The sequence below is a fragment of the Lutra lutra genome, chromosome 12 (genome assembly GCF_902655055.1).
Source record: "Lutra lutra chromosome 12, mLutLut1.2, whole genome shotgun sequence".
Classification (NCBI taxonomy): domain Eukaryota; kingdom Metazoa; phylum Chordata; class Mammalia; order Carnivora; family Mustelidae; genus Lutra; species Lutra lutra.
Genome location: NC_062289.1, coordinates 85823365 through 85841908, shown reverse-complemented (window position 1 = coordinate 85841908; position 18544 = coordinate 85823365). Strand labels below are relative to the sequence as shown.

The following is an 18544-nucleotide window of genomic DNA, read 5'->3' as shown; positions in this document are numbered from 1 at the left end:
GCAGGTTCCCTGACGAGCAAGGAGCCCGATGCGGGACTCGATCCCAGAACGCTGGGATCATGACCTGAGCCAAAGGCAGCTGCTTAACCAACTGAGCCACCCAGGCGTTCCCAGGAATCAGTATTTTTAACAAAGGTCCTGACGTAACCAGTGAGGGGACGGAAATTTGGGATCCTATCTCCGAAAGCTACTAAATAACGAAGGAGCACAGTGACCACTTCATCGTCCTTGAATTTTCTCTGTCACACACCGTGACATTAGCTTCGTGTTTTTTGTTTTAGATCGCCGGATCTAAGGAGGTCGCCAAGTAACTTCCCTTCACCCTTGTTGTAATAGGGGGGTGGGGGCAAATGAGCACTTAACTTTTTACAAACAAAAAAAAATTGACAAAAATTAAGTAGAATGACGTGTTAGTTTTAAACGAAACAAGCAAAAACAAATTGAAAAAACTCTACAAAATGACATGGAGACCACAAGACTTACTTCAGTAAGGCCCCTCCAATCAACTGACTTATTTATAAAGATACCCCAGCCCAGGGATGTTGGCTATATGGTTGACACTTAATTTTCTTACCATTCAGAAGTAAATGTCAAATTAAAATGTCATGGTATTTACTCAAACACATTTACCAATTAAGGGAAAAAATGCCCAAACAGTACATATACGCAGATTATTAAGTTTATATAACAAAGCTAATCATCAAAGAGGCGCCTTGAGCACCTTTCTCTGGCATACCACAGAAAGTGTAGAAAAATATAATTGGATCAAAGGTGTACTGCAGATATTTCCTCCCCGCCCCAAAGGATTGCTTTAACATTTGACTGAAATTCTGGGCCATTTTTAACAACTGATGTAATGCTTTCCTTTAAAAACAAAACAAAACAAAACTGTATTTTCCCAACCTTTATTTCATAACTTCTAAACCCAGGTCTTGTTTCTGTTTTGTTTTGTTTTTAAACTTCTCTTTACTCTTTACCTCCAGGTACTACTTTCTTTTCTATTCCTTAATATCTGTGAATCACTTTGTCTTGTTTTCTGTTTTAAAGTTGTAGGTTGCTAGATTAAACTTTGATGAAGAGTCCTTTGGCCATAACATTTTCATGTTATGGTTCGGGAAATCATCTCAAAACCCCTTTTTGTCCAATCTCAAATACTTGGTAGGTTGCCCAAAGGTAATTTTATGACATCTTGCAAGGTTGAAATGAGGGCTACATCAGCTCAGATCCATTTTGCAAATCTTGGGAACACTGAGACTTTTCCTTTCACAGGTGACCCATTTCTGCCAGGCTTTTTTCATCTTTCAACCCAGAGGATCCTTCCTCCCTTCCTTTTCTCCTGCCCTTGGCAAGTTCCCTCATGAGGATGGAAGGGCACAAGGAAGACCAAGATCAATTTCTGTATCTTATCCAAAACTGCATCATTTGGGTTGTGCATAAATGTTTGTGATTTAAAATGTCCATCCGGGGGTGCCTGGGTGGCTCAGTGGGTTAAACCGCTGCCTTCAGCTCAGGTCATGATCTCAGGGTCCTGGGATCGAGCCCCGCATCGGGCTCTCTGCTCAGCGGGGAGCCTGCTTCCTCCTCTCTCTCTGCCTGCCTCTCTGCCTGCTTGTGATCTCTCTCTGTCAAATAAATAAATAAAATCTTAAAAAAAATAATAAAATGTCCATCTGTTTCTCTAGGATTATTGGCGTTCTCAATTCCTTATAGTCTATGCCACATTGGGAGGAATCGAGACAATTCAGCTTTTCGGAATTCTGCATTTGGAAGCTGCCTTATATGAGGAGCCTGAAAAACCAAAGACAGGAGTGGCTAGGTGGAAAAACAGCTAAGGCTGACTTTTTAACGCAGCATTAACTATTCTGACTTGATCTTTGGCATGGTTTGGGGTGAACTGGTTTCTAACCTATCTAAAATTAGGTATCCAGTTTTTCCTATCTTTATTCGACTTAGCCAAATATTTTACAGATAGAGAGGCAGAACCATCAAGCTTTATAAAAGAATTGCTTCGCACTACAAGAAGATCAAGGCTGTCTGAGGACAAAGGATTGACTCTACCACTTTGGTTGAAGTGAGCAGTCCAGTAATTGATTTCTAAATCAACACCCAGAAGAAAATAATCCCCAGCTTCTCTCCTCCTCCCATTCTTCATGTGCCAAATCAACCACCAGGCATCGTTCTTGTTCTGAAACATTATGGGGACAGGAGGACTGTTTGAGCAGACTTCACATTCTTGGAAGTTCCCAAATTTACGAGTTTGACCTTTCCTGAAAATGAGGTAAGAAATATGGTCACAGACATACACTCACAGGAATGAAATAAGAATTTCTTGCTTACCAAATAACTTTAAAACTGCATCCTATTAATGGGCTACACTGCAGTTTGAATAAACTAGTTGGGTTTTTAAGAATCATTTTTGGTTTTGGGACGCCTGGGTGGCTCAGTTGGTTGGATGACTGCCTTCGGCTCAGGTCATGATCCCGGAGTCCTGGGATCGAGTCCCACATCGGGCTCCCAGCTCCATGGGGAGTCTGCTTCTCCCTCTGACCTTCTCCTCACTCATGCTCTCTCTCATTGTCTCTCTCTCAAATAAATAAATAAAATCTTAAAAAAAAAAAGAATCATTTTTGGTTTTGTTATTTGCATACTGAAACACAATCACAATCAGAGTTACAAAAAATACCACTATACACTGCACTGTGACCAGATTTGACATTTTCCCACATTTACTCCATATTTCTTTTTAGTCATTTTCATGAGGGATAATATATATACAGTATAAATTTCTTTGTGTACAGTTAAACACATACGATCATGTAACTACAATTACAGTCAAGATACAGAACAATTTTACCACGCCCAGCCCCTTCTCCCTGGTCCAGCTCTTTAGGGCAGTGATCTATTTTCTGTCCTTAAGATTTTCCATTCTCCAGACTGTCACATCAATGGAATCATACAGTGTGTAGCTATTTGAGCCTGGCTTTTCACTTAGCCTGATGCCTTTGAGATTTATCCAGGTGGAACCATCCGGTGGTTCCTTTTGTTTTCGTATTTATGATTTTATGTATTTATTTGACAGAGAGAGACAGCAAGAGAGGGGTCACAAGCAGGGGGAGTTGAGCAGTTCCCGTTGAGCAGGAAGACCTATGTGGGGCTTGATCCTAAGACCCTGAAATCATGCCTGAAGCTAAGGCAGCCGCTTAAGGACTGAGACACCCAGGCGCCCCCAGTGGTTCCTTTTGTGACTGTCTTATTACACTCTGTAATATCTTTGAGGTTCATGCAGGTTATGGCATGTGACAGGATTTCCTTCTCTTTAAGGCTGCATAATATTTCATATGTGTGTGTGTGTGTGTGTGTGTGTATAAACACACACACACACACATAAAACTTTTTAAAAAATTCATCTGAGTGTAGTTGACACAATGTTACATTAGTTTCAGGTGTACATCATAGTGTTTCCCTAAGTGTATATATGATGCTACATGCCCCACAAGTGTAGCTCCCATCTGTCACCATGTAACACTATTATAATATTGTGTAGCCTTGGCACCCTTGTTGAAAAGCATTTGGCTAGGGGCGCCTGGGTGGCTCAGTGGGTTAAGCCGCTGCCTTCGGCTCAGGTCATGATCTCAGGGTCCTGGGATGGAGTCCCACATCGGGCTCTCTGCTCAGCGGGAAGCCTGCTTCCCTCTCTCTCTCTCTCTCTGCCTTCCTCTCCATCTACTTGTGATCTCTCTCTGTCAAATAAATAAATAAAATCTTTAAAAAAAAAAAGAAAAGAAAAACATTTGGCTATATATGCAAGAGTTTATTTCAGTCCACTCCTTTTTCTTTTCTTTTTTTTTTTTAAGATTTTATTTATTTATTTGACAGAGAGAGAGAGAGAGAGAGAGAGATCACAATAGGAGGAGAGGCAGGCAGAGAGAAAGAGGAAGCAGCCTCCACCCTGAGCAGGGAGCCTGATGCAGGGCTCGATCCCAGGACCTCAAGACCATGACCTGAGCCGAAGGCAGAGGCTTAACCCACTGAGCCACCCAGGCGTCCCTCCACTCCTTTTTCTTGCTGACAAGTTTTCCATGATGGATATATGCCAATTTCTTCATTCACCAGTTGAAGGTATTTGGGTCTTTCTAGTTTTGGACAATTACAAATAAATCCCTATAAACATTCATATACAGATTTTGTATGAACATCCATCTTCATTTCTCTTGGGACTGTACACCTAGGAGTAAGATTTCTGTGTTGTATGGCAGGTGTCTGTTTAATTTTACAAGAAACTGCCCAACTTTTTTCCAAAGTGACTGTACATTTTGCATTCCCACCAACAAGGTAAGAGATTTCTAGTTGCTTCACATGCTTCACACATAAAAACTTGGTATGGTCAGTTTTGTTTTCATCTTCATTTTTAGCTATTCTAATAAGTGTGTGGCGGTGTCTCATTGTGGCTTTATTAGTGGGCTTTTAATAAATTCTGTCATCTTGTGACAGCACTCTTACACTGCATTTTAATCTTGGGGTGCCAAAAGCATTTGTTAAATATCAAATGAAGAAACCAATTCTTCGTTTTTCTATAGACAAAGAGCCTCAAAAAAAAAATGGAAGTGAGTTGTCCTCTCCGTGCCCCTGAAGGGCCCTGCTCTCCCCTCCCCCACTTCTATTTCTATTTCTCTGTGGTAAACATGTTTTCATCATTGTCCTCAGGACCTGCTTGTAGTTCTGCTTTTATTCACCCTTGACTGGAAGCCTGTTAGTGAATTCTTCCTGAGGCCTGAACCTGCTTCATTTTGCCCTGTCATGGGGTCAGTCATTTCTATTACAGCTTCTTTCAAAGCAGGTACCTTTTGTTAACCTAAATTCGTTGGAAAGAATGTGGAGACCAAAGTGAGCAAACACAAGGTTGGGTAAGCCTGTGTCAAAAGCCTCAGCCTCACACTTTTGAAGTATGCTTTCCTGACCCAAAACCAGGACCCATGATCTGACAAGTCTGCGTATCATTGTGACGACAGTGAAAAAGTAGGAATGTCCTGGAAACTTCAGAGCTATCATGGCCATGGTTATAAAAAATCTGGACGGAAGGGTGCCTGGGTGACTCAGTCGGTTGGGCATCTGCCTTCGGCTCAGGTCCTGATCCCAGATCCCCAGGATCAAGCCCTGTATAGGGCTCCCTAGAGGAACCTGCTTCTCCCTCTCCCCCTGCCTCTCCCCTCCACTGGTATGCTCTTTCTCTCTCGCTCTCTTTTTTTTAAGACTTTTTAATTATTCATTTGACAGGCAGAGATCACAAGTAGGCAGAGAGGCAGGCAGAGAGATAGAGGGGAAAGTAGGCTCCCCGCTGAGCAGAGAGCCTGATGCAGGGCTCGATCCCAGGACCCTGAGACCATGACCTGAGCCAAAGGCAGAGGCTTTAACCCACTGAGCCACCCAGGCGCCCCGTGCTCTCTCTTTAAAAAAAAAAAAAAATCTGGATGGAATCAACACTAATTCCAAACTCCAGAATCCCCATCTCTACATTATTGTTAATTTATTAGGGGGAAAAATGGTCTGATGAGAAAAGATTTTGTTTTTATCTAGGTCTCTTTGGACAAACACGCAAACTGCTATCTCTTTTTTATCTAGATCATTTGTTAATTCCTTAAAAGAAAGAATAAATGGCCTTCCGATCTGAGTCTAGCTATAAATTCTCCCTCAAAGACAGCTTCTTACTCCATGGGATAATAAAATATCAGTCATATTTTAACTTCTATCCCTTCCAACAAGAATCATGAACAGGCCTAAAAGTTTCCTTTTAAAATGTTCTCTTCAAGACCTAAGAAGCTGGTAATTTTGGGGCACCTGGGTAGCTCAGTGGGTTAAAGCCTCTGCCTTTGGCTCTGGTCATGATCCCAGGGTCCTGGGATTGAGCCCCACATCGGTCTCTCTGCTCAGCAGGGAGCCTGCTTCCTCCTCCCTCTTTGCCTGCCTCTCTGCCTAGCTGTGATTTCTGTCAAATAAATAAAATATTTTTTAAAAAGCTGGTAATTTTAACAGTTTCTGGGGAGAAGGAAGGAAGGTGAGTCACTCTTCAATCCATTGTGCCTGTATTATTTTTCATTTAAGATCAAATTGATTTTTCTTGAGGTACCTGGTTGGCTCAGTCTGTGGAGCATGTGACTCCTGATCTCAGGGTTGATTTCTTTCTTTTTTTAAAAGATTTTGTTTATTTATTTGACAGAGAGCACGCAAGAGAGAGAACACAAGCACAGGGTGTGGGAGAGGGAGAAGCAGGCTTCCCATCAAACAGAAAGCCTGGTGAAGGGCTTGATCCCAGGACCCTGGGACCATGACCTGAGCCAAAGGCAGACACTTAACTACTGAGCTACCCAGGTGCCCCTCAGGGTTGATTTCAAGCCCCATGTTGGGCATAGAGCTTACTTAAAAAATAAATTTGGTGTTTAAGTGAACGTGAAAACAAAATAAATTTTTAAGACATATGTTCCTCGACTTTTTTTTTTTTAAGATTTTATTTATTTATTTGACAGACAGAGATCACAAGTAGGCTGAGAGGCAGGCAGAGAGAGGAAGGGAAGCAGGCTCCCTGCTGAGCAGAGAGCCTGATGCAGGGCTTGATCCCAGGACCCTGGGATCATGACATGCAGGGCTCGATCCCAGGACCCTGGGATCATGACCTGAGCTGAAGGCAGAGGCTTTAACCCACTGAGCCACCCAGGCACCCCTCGACTTTTTTTTTTAAGATTTTATTTATTTGAGGATGGTGGGGGGTGGAGGGAGAATCAGACTCCCCACTCCGCAGGGAGCCTGATACAGGCTTGACCCCAGGACCCCAGGATCATGACCTGAGCCAAAAGCAGATGTTTAATTGACTGAGCCACCCAGGCACCCCTATGCTTCTCCTCTTAATCATCATTCTTATATTCCATTAGGGAAAACAATTAGAAAATAGGGCAAAAATCCTTCCTTCCTCCCAGCTTTGCCCAACGTCTACTGCTTAAAGTACACTTGAAAACAAATTTTAAAGGTTGTGAACATTTTATAAGTCTAAAAAAAATTAGACCTAAACAAGTACTGTAGGCTTCTGTGATTGTACCATAAGAAATGTTTACTTTCAGGAATTATCAAAAATATATGTCACTCTTAAATTTTTTTTTAAGGACGGCACAAAGGGAGACCATTTGGCTGCCCCACATACCTTCTGTCGGTCACTGGTCATCATGATTTGCAGGTTGGCTCTCCATTCTGACATTTCAGAAACCAAATCTTTCCAGATTAGCTCAGCATTACTGGGCCATGATAAGCAGATCTTCCAGAGCTCATCAGGAGAAGAATTGTCCATTTATTACTCCTATTTATCCTCCAGATTTCACCTCCTCCAGGAGGCCCTCGGCCCTGACCTACCAAAGAAACAGAGTCTCACAAATTTCAGAGCAAGGCCAGTCTCAGTTAATCTAGTTCCATCTCTTATTAACTGGGTACTTAACTTTTCTGATGAGATCTACCATACTGACAGTTCCAATTAAAATCAAGATTATGGGGGGGCACCTGGGTGGCTCAGTGGGTTAAGCCCGCTGCCTTCGGCTCAGGTCATGATCTCAGGATCCTGGGATCGAGCCCCACATCGGGCTCTCTGCTTGGCAAGCAGCCTGCTTCCTCCTCTCTCTCTCTGCCTGTCTCTCTGCCTACTTATGCTCTCTCTCTGTCAAATAAATAAATAAAAAATCTAAAAAAAAAAAAATCAAGATTATGGGGCACCCAGCTGGCTCAATCAGTGGCCATGTTGTGAGTTCGAGCCCCATGTTGAGTGTAGAGATTACTTAAAAATAAAATCTACTTTGGGACGCCTGGGTCGCTCAGTTGGTTAAGCCGCTGCCTTTGGCTCAGGTCATGATCCCAGGGTCCTGGGATCGAGTCCTACATCAGGCTCCTTGTTCAGCGGGGAGCCTGCTTCTCTCTCTGCCTCTGCCTGCCTCTCTGCCTGCTTGTGTTCTCTCTCCCTCTCTCTCTCTCTCTGACAAATAAATAAAATCTTTAAAAAAATAAATAAATAAAATCTACTTAAAAAATAAAAATAAGGGGCGCCTGGGTGGCTCAGTGGGTTAAAGCCTCTGCCTTCGGCTCAGGTCATGATCCCAGGGTCCTGGGATCGGGCCCCGCATCGGGCTCTCTGCTCGGCAGGAAGCCTGCTTCCTCCTCTCTCTCTCTCTCTCTCTCTCTGCCTGCCTCTCTGCCTACTTGTGATCTCTGTCTGTCAAATAAATAAATAAAATATAAAATAAATAAATAAATAAATAAAATCAAGACTAGAGGGTTTTTTAAAAGAGATTTTATTTATTTGAGACAGACAGAAAGAGCACAAGTAGGGAGAAGGGTCAGAGGGAGAAGCAGACTCTCTGCTGAGCAGGGAGCCCAATGTGGGGCTCCAGCCAAGGACCCTGAGATTATGACCGAAGCAGGGAGCCCAATGTGGGACTCATTCCCAACACCCTGAGATCATGACCTGAGCCCAAGGCAGAGGCTTAATGACTGAGCCACCCAAGTGCCCCAAGACTAGAGGGGTTTTACTTAAACATATTGATTTTATATATGTATTTCTTTTCTCCCACACCATAAAGGTCAGTTCTCGATAACGCCAACATAATTTATTACTTGATTTATCCCAAAATACACATTTAGCACAGGGCTAAGTCTCAGAATAACAATGTCATCACTATCAGCAAACGCATGGGTATTGAAAAGACAGGAGGGACGCCTGGGTGGCTCAGTGGTTAAGCATCTGCCTCTGGCTCAGGTCATGACCCCAGGGTCCTGGGATCGATCCTGAGAAGCCTGCTTCTCCCTCTCCCACTCCCTGTGCTTGTGTTCCTCTCTCTCTGTCAAATAAATAAATAAAATCTTAAAAAAAAAAAAAGAAAGGAAAAAAGAAACAAGAGACTTCTTTGTAGCTGCACGCTTTCATTTAATTCCTCTGTTTTTATCATGTTGCCTCCACTCTTTTCTCTGGATGCTATCTCTGAACTTAGAGCTGTTTTGTTTGATGTTCTCCAGAGAATAAACAGCTAATCTTCTGCAAGGATCAAGGCAAGGTGTCACAGGAGGAGAGTCTGAGGTTATGCTATTGGAATCCTAGGATATGTTACTGGTACAATTAATGGTCTGCTTTGACTCTCACCTTTCCCCGTCTCTGCACCCCACCCCTCCCCCTGAACACCAGTACCTGAGACCTTCAATCCCTGAGCCTTTCTGGGGCTCTGCAGCTGCAATCGGCTTGCTTCTCCCAGGCAACTCCTTCTGCAAGATCTAGGGCTTCTCCATTCACCCAAATCATCCATCCACTTTCTAGCCTCCAAAAAGGATTTGACAACTCTCAGGAGCAGTCATCATCTCTCCCGTTCCGTGTGGGTTTGGACCTTTTCCCTCCCTCTTCCATCATGTTAGTAGTGTTTCGGGAAAGTGCAGAGGTAAGTGGACGGGTCTTATCCACCATGTTTCTCTGTTTCATGTAAATGTGTTCCATATCAGGAGTATAGAGGTAGCAGACTGAATGATGAAAAGTACACTCACGGTGTTTGGGTCCAGATCTCTGGTTCTGCTACTTGCAAGCTATGTAATCTTGGGCATGTGTCCTGTGCTCACATTCCTCATATATAAAATGGGGATAATAGCGACACTGGTCGCAAAATTGTGTGAGTGTGTGACATGGTACTAGACACTTACTAAGCACTCTGAAGGTTTAAAAATGTTATTAAAGAGGGGCGCCTGGGTGGCTCAGTGGGTTAAGCCGCTGCCTTCGGCTCAGGTCATGATCTCGGAGTCCTGGGATCGAGCCCCGCATCGGGCTCTCTGCTCTCTCGGGGAGCCTGCTTCCTCCTCTCTCTCTGCCTGCCTCTCTGCCTGCTTGTGATCTCTCTGTCAAATTAAAAAAAAAAAAAATCTTTAAAAAAAAAATGTTATTAAAGAAAGGGTGTAGGGTTCCTTAACTGGAAAGGACAAAAATGGAGTGCCTAGTGGGCTCAGTCAGTAAAGCATACTGATGTGGGAAACAAAGGCAGAAGAAAAATTATTAAATTTCCTTACTACCTAGAGCCCTCTGACAAGTCTTTGAAACAGAGTGACATTCTTCTAGGGACTCAACTGCCTCAATGTTGACCGTTTGCTAAGGGCAAAAGGCAATCCTAGCCACCGCCCCGCACCGCCCCCCACCCAGGATCCTGTAAGTCTACTTTAACATATAAAAATTCCTTTAGGAATTTCCTTTATCTCTAAATCCCCAAGATACATGTTGGTAATCATCTCCCCAAGCATATCACTCACCGATATACATCTGAACGGTCTCATGACTCAGGTTTTATTAGCCGGTAATAAATGACCTTCCCTCAACAATAGCTAGCCCCCTCAAGGTCCTGGAAACCTTGCTTCCAAAATTCCTTAGAGACTTATGCTATCCCTAACCCCCTCCCAACTTGAAAGGATATAATGGGTCACTCCTCTTGACCACAGTGCAACTCTTTCTGCCCACAGGTCTTGTCCCCATGCTTTAATAAAACCACCTTTTTGCACCAAAGATGTCTCAAGAATGCTCTCTTGGCTGTTGGCCTCAAACCCTAACATTCTTTCCTAGGTCACATGCAACTCCTGATCTCTAGGTCATGAATTTATGAATCTCTAGGTCATGAAAAAACCCACGTTTGATGTACAGCTTACTTTAAAAGGGGGGGGGGGGCACCTGGGTGGCTCGGTGGGTTAAGCCTCTGCCTTTGGCTCGGGTCATGATCCCAGGGTCCTGGGATCGAGCCCCACATCGGGCTCTCTGCTCCGCAGGGAGCCTGCTTCCTCCTCTCTCTCTGCCTGCCTCTCTGCCTGCCTCTCTGCCTGCTTGTGATCTCTCTCTGTCAAATAAATAAATAAAATCTTAAAAAAAAAAGGAGAGGACAAAGTGATATTGATTAACTCTGCCAAAAGCTAAGGAAGAACACTTGATTCTCTGATCATCTTGTCCTCAAGTTGACTGTATTCTCAAGGTTTAGCAGCTGTGAATCTTGCAGTTTCATATTTGTCCTGCAGGTGGCAACCTTTGTCACCAAAACTTTGTTCTCAGCCAGAGCTGACCCTGAGGGGAAAAACATACCCTCTATCTTCATTCCTCCTTTGGTTTAATCATTTACTCAGTATTTACTGAGTACCTACTGTGTGCCAGGAACCACGGAAACAACAGTGGTCAAGTACATACCATCGCTGCCTTCTCAGAACTTAAGAGTTTGCAACAGCTGTGGAATTCAATTCAAAGAAGCTGAAAGGACCCTTCTTCTCCCACATTCCTCTCCCCAAAAAAACCTTCCACGTGACTATGCAAGTATGAGGCACAAGCCCTAACTGGAGTCCTACTAAGAAACAGAAGGCCCTCTTGAACGAAAATGATGCTATAAAGGACATTACTTATCACCAATAATTTTTCAGGCCTACTGGTACTTAAAGATTTTCATACGCCCCACCCTCCAAGGAAAGGGTTGGGAGGCTAAGGGACATTGAGATAGTTACCAACATAGAAAGGGGCATTGGGGTGTTGGAGTGGGTGGATGGGAGGATTTAGGAATTACAGGCCATAGATAACAATTCTCAAATGTCCCCCCAATTTTTAAGCCATATATCTCCTTTTGAAGAAAACTTATCCAGAATTTGGAAATAAGACCAAGAGAGGGCAGCATAGTTCTTTCAATGTTATCTAAGACATTGTCGAACAAGCCCACCTAAGGATGAATTCTCTGGCAGGGGTCTGGAAACTTTTCCTGTAAAGGTCCATATAGCAAAATATTTCAGGCTCTCAGGCTATATGCTCAACTATTCAACTCTGTTGTCTTAGCACTTTCTCTTGTTGTAGAGCAAACGCAGCCTTAGACAACATGTAAACAAATGGCTGTGACTGTGTTCCAATAAAACTTTATTACAAATGTAAGCATCAGGGCCAGATTTGGCCCCCTGGTGTAGATACAAGCCAAGGAATGTACCTTTGTTTGCCAAGTTATCTACTATTGGTTAAAAGCTCAGGTTTTTTGTCTGAGAGAGTTTCAAATCATTCCTGTCCAGTGGTGGTGGCGGGGGGAAGAACCCTGAAATGTATAGTCTTTATTACCCTGTGGAGATTAATCAGTTTTTTATTTACGTTTCCTACTTCTCAAAATGCTCTCTGACCCAGCTGTTTCCTTTTTAACAAGTGGAATAAATTTTTCACATGTTTATCCTCTGTTTGAATGAGTCATGTTGTAACTTTTGACATTGTTTGTTATACTTTTATTGTTCCCCAGTAATTAGTAAAACCCATTACCTTCGAACCCTGTGTTACCATGGAGGTAGCAAAAAAAAAAAAAAAAAGAACTTAGGAATTGCATTCCAATCTGTTGTCAAACTCAGAGGACAGAAACCCCCTGTAGTAGGGACAGAGATTTTGTGCTTTTGGCAAGGAATTTTTTTTAAAGCCCATATCATTTCTCCCACAAGTCCCTTGGCACGAATAAGTTACAATTCTTTATATTTCTAAACAATACACTACAGGAAGAGTCATTCATCTTATCCAGTCTCAGGCACTCTCTGGGCTCTCACTTCCACATTTTAGTCCCCAAATCCTGGCCTCCTTAAATCCACTTTTTTAAAATAAGCACCTCACCAAAGTGTTATAAATTAAATGTTGACATTCCTCAAAATTCATATGTCAAAGCCCTAATTCTCAGTGACCATAATTGGAAACAGGAGTTTTAGGAGATAATTAAAGTTCAATGAGATCATAAGGAAGGGGATTATGGATGAGGTAAAATAGGCAAGCCAGAAAGAGAGGCGTCAGAAGAACCCAGCCACACTGACACCCTGATCTCAGACTTCCAGAACTATGAGAAAATAAATTTCTGTTGTTTAAGCCGCCCAGTTATGGTATTTTGTTATGACAGCCCAAGCTAAGACAAGGCCAAACCTATTCCCACCCCAGGGCATTTGCACTGGCTGTTCCCTGTGTGTGGAATGTCCTTCTTCCAGAACTATAAATGGCTAGCGGTTTTTTTTCTCAACTTTTCATTTAGGTTTCAGATCAAATGACATCTTTCAGAGTCCTTCTCTGCTTACCCTAATGGAGCCTCTCACTGTAGTCATGTACCTGATCACTAGTGAGATCACCTATCTCTTCACATGTCTGTTGGACAACTGGGTTTCTCTTCAGAAATGCCCTCGTTAACAGCTAAACTGAGGCATATTAAAAATTTTAGGAGTTTCCTTGAGCACAAATCATTTGAGGTAGTGCCAAACCAGAAGTGGTTAGGAGCACCAACAGGAACTAAGAGCAAGAGTTCCAGGAAGACCAGGAGGCAAAGCAAGGAAATCACTTGATCAGCTCTATGATAAGTGATTGCCTTATGTGAGAGAGCCCAGTTGGCTCTTTGTGACAGGTTGTCCTTAGGTTTGAATTTCATAACCTTGAGGCACCTACAGGCTTATCTTTGGGTTTGCTTATGTAGGCTGTTAGGGCACTAAGCCACCTCACTCTAACAGCCTCTATGTATAATTAATTTAATACCCTGTTGGTCATTTGTCATATTTTTCTACTTTTCTATTGAGCTCATTTTCTTTACTATTGTGAAGAAGTTCTTTATGTACTCTGGATACTAATCCTTTTCGACTTTATGCATTATAAATATCTTCTCTTGGTCTATAGATTATCTTTTTTTAAAAAACTATTTTTTTTAAAGATTTTATTTATTTATTTGACAGAGAGAAATCACAAGTAAGCAGAGAGTCAGGCAGAGAGAGAGGAGGAAGCAGGCTCCCCGCTGAGCAGAAAGCCCAATGTGGGGCTCGAACCCAGGACCTGGGATCATGACCTGAGCCAAAGGCAGCGGCTTAACCCACTGAGCCACCCAGGCGCCCCTAAAAAACTATTTTTATGATGCCTTTTGTTGTGCAGAAGCTTTTAAAAATGTTACCTGTGGTAAAATATGCATAACATAAAATTTAAGATGCCCTTTTTGAGTTCAGCGGCATTTTAAAAAAAGATTTTATTTATTTATTTGACAGAGAGACAAAACGAGAGAGGGAACACAAGCAGGGGGAGTAGGAGCGGGAGAAAGCAGGCTTCCTGCCGAGCAGGGAGTCTGATAGGGGGCTCTATCCCAGGACCCTGGGATCATGACCTGAGCAGAAGGCAGATGCTTAAGGATTGAGCCACCCAGACTCCCCAGTTCAGTGGCATTAAGTACATTCATATTGCTCTGCAGCCATCACCCCGTCCATCTCTAGAACTCTTTTTGTCTTCCAAAACTGAAACTCCATACACATGAAAAAAATAACTCTGCATTCCCTCTACCCTTCAGTCCACAGTAACCACCATTCTGCTTTCTGTCTCTATAAAGGTGACTACTCTACGTACCTCATACAAGTGGAATCCTATAGTATTTACCTTTTTGTGTCTGGCTTATTTCATTTAGCATAATATCTTCAAAATTCATCCATGACACACCTGGGTGGCTCAGTGGGTTAAGCCGCTGCCTTCGGCTCAGGTCATGATCTCAGGGTCCTGGGATTGAGTTCCGTATCTGGCTCTCTGCTCAGCAGGGAGCCTGCTTCCCTTCCTCTCTCTCTCTCTCTCTCTCTGCCTGCCTCTCTGTCTACTTGTGATCTCTGTCTGTCAAATAAACAAATAAAATCTTTAAAAAAAAATTCATCCATGTTTGAGGAGGCATCAGAATATCCTTCCTTTCTAAGGCTAATATTTTTATTGCATGGATAGTAGATCCCACATTTTATGTATCTATTCACCCATAGCTGAACACTGGTGTTGCTTCCTCCTTTTGGCTATTGTGACTAATACCGCCATGAACAAATAACAGTTCAAGTTCCAGCTTTCAGTTTTTTTGGGTGTATGCCCAGAAGTGGAATTGCTGGATCATACGTTTAATTTTGGAGGAACCATCATACCAATTTCCACAGCAGCTCCACCAGTTTACATTCCCACCAACAGTGCACAAGGGTTCCAAGTTCTCCACATCCTTGGTAACATTTGTTATTTTCTGGTTTATTATTATTATTACTATAATAAAAATGATACTTATTATATTATACAGTAACCATCCTAATGTATGTGAGGTGCCATCTGTGTGGTTTTGATTTTCATATCCCTAATGATTAGTGATGTTGAGTATCTTTGCCTGTGCTTATTGGCCATTTGTGTATCTTCTTTGGAAATTTCTATTCAAGTCCTTTGCTTATTTTTTATCCTTTTTTTTTTCCTGTTGTTGAGTTGTGAGGGTTTTTTTTTTAACATATTCTGATATTAATTCCGTATCAGATATATCATTTCCATACATTTTCTCCCATTTCATGATTGCCTTTTCACTCTGTTGATTATAATCTTGGATGAACAGAAGTTTTAAGTTTTGATTTAGTCTGACTTATCTATTTTTTTCTTCTGTTGCATGTGTTTTTGCAGTCATGACCAAAAATTATTGCCAAATCCTATGTCATGAAGCTTCTTCTCTGTATTTTCTTCTAAGAGGTTTATAGTTTTAGCTCTCATATGCAGTCCTTTGATTTATTTTGAGGAGCTTTAAATGTAATCAAATTGATCAAAATGATTCTTTTTTTAAAAAAGATTTTATTTATTTATTGGACAGAGAGTGAGAGATCACAAGTAGGCAGAGAGGCAAGCAGAGAGAGAGGGGGAAGCAGGCTCCCCGCTGAGCAGAGAGCCCAATGTGGGGCTTGATCCCAGGACCCTGAGATCATGACTTGAGCCGAAGGCAGAGGCTTTAACCCACTGAGCCACCCAGGCACCCCAAGATCAAAATTATTCTTAACAACATGTACTCTTTTATAATTGAAGCCATCATTTCTCTTCCCAATGTTTTTGACCCCTGGAATGTACTCTTGTATATTGTGTGAGTTAGGGGTTCAGTTTAGGTTTTTTCTCCAGAGGGATAACCAATGTCCTCACACCATTCAAAAATAATTTTTTCCCCAGGGTGACTGGCTGGCTAGGTAGGAGGAGCATGCAACTCTTGATCTTGGGGTTATGGGTTTGAGACCCATGCTGATTACTTAAAATTACTTAAAAGATTACTTAAAAATAAAATCTTTAAAAATAATAATAATAGGGGCACCTGGATGTCTTAGTTGGTTGAGCATCCAACTCTTGGTTGCAGCTCAGGTAGTGGTCTTGCATCGGACTCCACACTCAGCTCAGAGTCGTCTCAAGATTCTCTCCCTCTCCCTCTGCTCCTCTCCTGCTTGTACTCTGAATGAATAAATCTTTAAAAAATAATAATTAATAATAATTGTTTCCATTAATCTGTAATATTACCTTGGATTCCTCTCAAGTTTCCATAGATGCATGTGTCTCTTCTCCCTCTTAATATCTGCCTAGCTGAGCTTTCAGAAACTCATTTATTTCCCTTGTCCTATCTGTCTGGTTGGTCTACTAATATCACAGTTCTAGCTTTTAAAAAAGAAAAAACAAAAAACAAAAAAACCCTGCCTCCTCCCCTCCAGTTTAGTAAGCCAATCCCTTCTTTGTCTTCCATCTTTCCGCTGGTTCTGTTCTGTAGCATGGCAGAAGCATATTTTAAAAATAAAAAATAAAAAAAATCTTCATCCCTCTCTGATTTCCTCAGCAAACATGTTTTCCAGAGACAAAGTCTTCTGGGTATAAGCATCATTAACTGCCCTCTTAGATTTCTCTACCTCAACTCATAAAGAAACACTGCCTCCTGTATAAAAGGGTTCTATTCTTTTCCTTTGTTTTCATTAATAAAATATACCTCATTCTGTGAGTAAAGTCAGAGTCTGAGCTCCCTAAATCCAAAGCCATGATCAAGGTTTACTCAGTTAGCAGAACAAAGCCATCCTGGGATCGCAGTGGTGAAATGAGCCTTACCAGCATGTGACAGACCAAATAAATGTTAAGAAATCAGCCCCTCCATGGGTCTGGCTCACGGCCCCAAAGGAAGCTCAGAATAGTCCACAGAAGAATGGATTTGAGGTTGTTAACTTTGTGGCATCCACCTACACTCTGTGTTCCTGCTGCAAAGAGGCTACAATCTCACAAAGAGCTCTGCAGACCCTGTATAATTTAGCTGCCGTGGCTGTTTTAAAGTCTAGCCTAAAGTTTTGCTGAAAGACATTCCACAAGAAGCAAAAAACCTGTCCTCCAGAGCCTAAATATTTGGAGACCAAAATTCTGCCCTCTTTAGAGTAAGGCTTTCCTGGGACAAAAAGATTTTTTTTCCCCCAATAACCTAATCCCTGCCCCCACCACCTGCTGAGGTCAAAGCTGTGCTCACAGGGGTAAGGTCAAGGCCTGCCCAAGAGGCCCTTGTACTCAGGCCACTGCCAGTTCAAATCCCGCCAAACAACTGTAGCTGTAACAAAATGCAGGTCAAAGCCCACTTGACCCACAATTACCTTTGAGCCTAGGGCCCTGACTGCGACAGAAACTGGATCTCCCTGTGCTATTTTAGCCCCCAAATGTCAGTCCTCCTGCCTGCCTCTCAAAGCTTTCTGAAGAGAAAATGAACACGTTGGGGGTAAAGGTATGGGGTGATCATTAATTACACCCTCCTCAGTCTTTCCAAATTCTAAACCCACTGAGAAGTTGATGTATGAATCGGGCAGCCGGGGCTCAAAAGTATCAGCTTTATGGATAAGGCTGCTTGGAGATCATGGCTTCTGTGTGCTCTCAGTTCCCCCTTCTGGATTACAGAGATCCTCATGTCGGCTGGGTTACTGCAAGCCTCCTCCATAGGGACAGGCTCCCCAAGTTGGAGGAGGAAACATGAGTACCCCATGGTCAGACCACAGCGAGAAAAAAAAAGAGAAAGGGACTGGGCAACATGTTTAGAATCTTGTCCCAAACCCACGAATCAGACAAAGCACTCCTCATCTCATGGAGGTACAAAAGGAAGAGCCCAGAAGTTTGCCTTCACTTGTTTTTCTAATGAGGATTGGGAGCTCCTCCTCCCCTATGTGAATAAGCAGAGGATAATTTCCCTCCTCACAGCTGCCTTTGGTTTGGGGACTTATTCTTGGTTCAATAAATGTAACCATGGTACCTGGGTCACATGACGTGTTTGTCAGGATTCACAGTATTGCAAGCCAAACTCAAACAGACTTGAGCAAAAAAGGGAAATAATCGACCTTCAGGGACTGTTCCTTTTGCAGGTAAAGTTGGTTTCAGGCGTGTGGTCGGTGTCACCAGGCCTCTCTTTCTTACCCTCTGTAGGCTCTGCTTCTCTTTGTATTGCCTTTATTCTCAGGCCAGCTCTTCCCGAGTACTGGCAAAAATCGCCATCAGCAGCTCCAGGCTTGTAGTCTACCAGCTTACAAACCCTGGTGAGAAGAAATTCTTAATGCTTTTAGCAAATTGCATGGTGGAGTTTCACTGGCCTACCTTGGGTCACGTGCCCTCACTCTGGACCAATCACGGTGACGAAGAGAATGCCGTGCTCTGATTGGTCAGACCAGGGCCATGTGTCCACCTCGGGTGTTGGATTACACCTGCAAGGAAAATCAAAATACT

General features: G+C 42.7%; 1 long non-coding RNA gene across 3 annotated transcripts; it reads right to left on the bottom strand.

Annotated features, from left to right (window-relative positions):
- Positions 1-792: 792 nt before the first annotated feature.
- Positions 793-18336, bottom strand: LOC125082195 (uncharacterized). Of its 3 annotated transcripts, none has more exons than XR_007121909.1 (3): positions 18239-18336; positions 7190-7391; positions 793-2267 (listed from the first exon to the last, which is right to left on the bottom strand). It is a non-coding gene; the product is annotated as an uncharacterized LOC125082195 (long non-coding RNA). The 3 variants fall into 3 exon arrangements; XR_007121907.1 differs by lacking the exon at positions 18239-18336 and adding an exon at positions 16131-16186; XR_007121908.1 differs by lacking the exon at positions 18239-18336 and adding an exon at positions 14432-14492.
- Between the last annotated feature and the right edge of the window lie 208 nt (positions 18337-18544).